Source organism: Thamnophis sirtalis, unplaced genomic scaffold (assembly GCF_051295495.1).
Source record: "Thamnophis sirtalis isolate CommonGarterSnake01/CBP01778 unplaced genomic scaffold, rThaSir2_p1.2 scaffold_8, whole genome shotgun sequence".
NCBI classification, from domain to species: Eukaryota; Metazoa; Chordata; class Lepidosauria; order Squamata; family Natricidae; genus Thamnophis; species Thamnophis sirtalis.
Window position 1 is genome coordinate 63,043,017 of NW_028261388.1, and position 4,415 is coordinate 63,047,431.

Consider the following 4,415-nt stretch of genomic DNA (forward strand, 5'->3'; position numbering starts at 1 on the left):
ATCCCCCTCTCCTGGTTGTGGATATACAGTCTTAGGGGGAGGGTAAGCGGTTTAATTGGTTTGCTTACCAGTGGTTCATCCTCTGGATCGCTTCCGAATGAATATGGTTCCTCCTGCTGAGAAGCCGGGGTTTCCTCCTCAAAGAGGGGAGGAGGTGGAGATTCTACAATCTTCCCTGCTCCTCAGGGCTGTCTCCTTCCTGCACTAGTCAGGTTTTGTAGGTCCCCCACCCAATGGGCGCTCTGGTTTCCTGGCAGGTGTTTGAGAATGGCATTGTGCAGCTTGGTGCTCCTTCTTTCCACACTTAAAACAGGCTGAGGGTTTCGGAGAAGATGCTGTTTGCGGATTGAAAAGTTCTTGCTTCCATTGAGGTGGACATGTTGATCTCAGTCTCCGATGGTGAGATACCACTCATGTAGGTGGTTCGGTGCACCTTGGACCGCAAAGGCATTATAGAGGTCATCAATCAGCCCATCTTTGAAACAGCTTACCAGGATATCCTCTGGCCATGTTCTGCTTTGGTCTCGGTATGTAACACCTCGGGCCACACAGGCATTATAGAGGTCATCAATCAGCCCATCTTTGAAACAGCTTACCAGGATATCCTCTGGCCAGTTCACATGACATGCCAGGTCTTGGAATTCTTCAGTATAATCTGAAACTGGCTGCCATCCCTGCTTCACAATTTCAATGCGGTGATGTGCTTTGCAGTCTGTGAGGGGGTCCTTGAAACATCATCGCAGTGCCATCATGAAATGGTCAAAGTCCCGCAGTTCTGGCACATCACCATTATGTAGGGTCCCCATCAATCTGGCAGTGGCTCCTTCCAGGGCTATGGAAGTGGCTCCTTCCAGGGCTTCCACAACTCACACTTGGGATCCTTGGGATTGAAAAGCACACTCGTACTCCGCAGGTGAGCATGTGTGCCACAAAGAATCCCAATTTTCGTGGATTCCCATCAAACTTCATCCCAAGGGGAGGTGATCTCTATCACCAACTGGGTTACATGTCTCTTCAGACGATCCTTTCTCAGCGAGGCTTCATTTAGCTCCTCCTGGTTAGAGGAGGCTTCTAGCTCCAATTTCCACACCAGTTTTCAGTTACCATGGGTGAGGGTGACTCCTCTGCTCGTCCCATCCCAGCTGTCTTTTGTCCCAATGCCGATTGATCAGCAGGGCTTTTTGGGATCCTCCAGGGTCACCTCATCCTCTCCAACAGGGTACAGGTTTTCAGGGTCCCCTCAGTAGAGCGAAATCGCTTCTCTGGGCTGACCGTTTTGCAGAGACGTTACTTTATGTAAGGATTGCCTCTCCTAGCTTAAGAAAGTGAAGATTCTTGAAACAGAGTATTTAAAAAAAAAGCTTTTATTAAGTAGAAACGAAACCATTAAGTTCAAAGCAACATCTGAATTCTCTTATGCAATGCAAGTAGAATTAAAACAGTAGAGACCCCTCCCATTAGTTCGAATGCAGATTTTAGCCAATACACAAGTGTGAAATGTTTCTTTTACCAACTGCTCTGAAAACCGAATAAACATACATTTCTGTTCTGACCCCCTCCTCCATTCAGTAATTAATGCCAAGACAAGCTTAGCTGGAATTCCACACCACTTTATTAGCAGGAAACATAAACCTCGGTGGCTGAAAGCCCAAGCAGACAAACAGATAAGAACCTTGGCAGCAACTCAGACTTTGACAGATACAGATAACAGCTTCTCCAGCATTAAGAAATAAGTTGAATCCTGCAAACCAGACTCCTCCCAGAGTCTCTCCTTAAATACAATCTTGAGAGGAACCTAATTACAACCACCTGGGTCCAATTATCTTTTGTAACTGCGTAGCTGTTTTCTCCGTTGATCTGCCCGGTGTTGCCGGGCAGCCAGGACCACCTCCCTTGTCTCTTGGTCACTACTCCAAGGCCTGATGTCAGGAGCACACTCCCTTCGGCTCTCACCACTGCTCCATGCCTCAGGCGCCTCCTGGTGGCTAACCAGCCCTTCTGCGTCCTGCTTGGAGTCGGAACCGTGTCCAGGGTCCTCCACCTCTTCCAGAGCCAACTCATAAGGCCCCTTGTTGTTGGAGTCTGTTTGCAGCTCCAATGGCTCCTGCTGGGCCACAACACTATCCCTCACCACAGGGCCCTAGCCCCGGGGCTGACGCTTGGGATGTGGCCTCGAGGGATATTGCGCATGATAGGCTCGCACCAGAGCAGGGGCATGCACATCCATTGCATCGGTCCAGGTTCCCCCATCTGACCTCTTGCCCTTCCAGTCTACCAAGTACTGGAAACGTCCCTTTAGCCATCTCGAGTCTCGGATCCGGGCCACTTTGTGCAGTGGCTGCGTGTCCACCTCACACGATGATGGCTGGGGGGAAAGGTTGGCAGAGAGGAAAAGCAGACTGCTCAGGGATCAGGAGTGAGCAATGGAACACCGGGTGCACTCGCATTGAGCATGGTAGGGTCAGGCGATAGGCCACCGGGTTGATGACGGCCTCCATGGGGAACGGCCCAAGATATCAGTGGTCAAACTTCTTAGCTGGCCAGTGGGATGGAAGATGCCGCATGGACAACCACACGCAATCTCCCACAGTGAACTCCAGCACCGCACGTTGAGACTTATATGCCACTCTTTTGTAGTCCTCCTTTGCCTGAGTCAGATAGCGACGCACCACTTGGTGGACCGCCTGGAGCTCAGAGAAGAGTCCTGCGCTGCAGGGACTGGGGAGTCCACTGGGGTGAGAGGGAAAAAGTGAGGGTGGTACTCAACGTTAGCCATGAAGGGCCCGATACCTCAAAAGGTCATCGTCAAAGGTCCATGGGGAAGCCGGCCCTACCTCTGCCCTCTGTTGCCCCACCCACTCGTCGCCCCACTGCACATCCTGTATCAGAGATCGTAAGTCCACGGGTTCATGAACTGCAGCAAAGGATTCGACGGGTAGAACAGTCCGAAGTGGAAGCGAGTCTGCAGGGTCAGAGTACTCCGGTTTCCTGGACAGGGCATCTGCCTTTTGGTTCAGCGCAATAGGAATGTATGTCACTTTGAAATTGAACCAGGCAAAGAACAGAGACCACCGGATCTGGCGCTGGTTCAACTTGCGCGCCGTTGTCAGGAACTCTAAATTCCTATGGTCCATCTGGACCTCAACTTGATGCCTGGCCCCCTCCAGGTGATGCCTCCAGGCCTCAAACACCACCTTGATAGCCAGCAACTCCTTCTCCCAGATGGTGTAATTGCGCTCGGAAGGATTGAGTTTCCGTGAGTAATAAGTGCAAGGGAAAAGGGTGCCAGCAGGGGCGTGAGCCTGCAGTAATACCGCACCCACCATGATGTCAGATGCGTCTGCCTCCACTACAAATGGACGATGGGGATCAGGGCGTTTCAGGATCGGTTCCTTCGTGAAGGCGTGCTTCAGGGACATGAACACCTGTTGCTCCGTGGCCCCCCAGCAAAATGGAACTTTATTTTGTAGGAGCAGAGTGAGGGGCGCGGTCAAGAAAGCAAAGCGGGGGGTGAAGGTCTGGTAATAGTTGGCAAACCCAAGGAGTCTCTGAACATCCTTCATATGCCGAGGAGGTTGCCAACTGCGCAACACCTCCACCTTCCCTGGCTTCATCGCAATTCCCTCAGGGGAGATACCATGCCCCAGGAACTCGATGGTAGTCTGCCAGAACTGACACTTCTCCAACTTTGGAAACAACCGATGCTCGCGGAGTCGTTGCAAGACCAGGCGCAAATGTTGATGATCCTTTCGGGATGTCGAGTAGATCAAGATGTTGTCCAGGTAAAGGACGACAAACTGATCCAAAAGGTCCCGGAAGATGTCATTCATGAAGTGTTGGAAGACTACCAGCGCATTGGTCAACCCGAACAGCATGACCCTTTACATGAAATGTCCATACCGGGTGCCAAAGGCCATCTTCCATTCGTCCCCCACCCTGACTCGGACCAGGTTATAAGCCCCACTCAAGTCCAGTTTTGTGAACACTGTTGCCTCCCAGAGCCACTCCAACAACTCAGGAATCAGGGGCAGCGGGTAACGGGTAACGGTTACGTACCATGATGGCATTCAGGCGACGGTAATCGCAACAAAGTCTCAGATCCCTGGTCTTCTTTTTAACAAACAAAACCGGGGCAGACAGGGGTGAAGATGAGGGCTTGATAAAACCCCGGGTGAGGTCTTTGTCTAGAAACTCCCACAAGGCAGCCAACTCCGGCTCGGGCACGGAATACAAGCGACTCGTCGGGAGCTTCGCATCAGGTACCAGGTTGATGGGACAGTCATAAGGCTGGTGCGGTGGCAGTTGATCTGCCTCCTGCTCGCTGAAGACATCCGCGAACTCCGCTAATCCCAGTGGCACGGCTCCCCCCAGGCAAGCTGAGCACCTGGCCTGCACAGACGTGATGGGTATGGTCA

General features: G+C 52.0%; 1 pseudogene; it reads right to left on the reverse strand.

The window, feature by feature from the left end:
* Nucleotides 1-386: 386 nt before the first annotated feature.
* On the reverse strand, nt 387-3,875 carry LOC148044449 (uncharacterized; annotated as a pseudogene).
* Between the last annotated feature and the right edge of the window lie 540 nt (nt 3,876-4,415).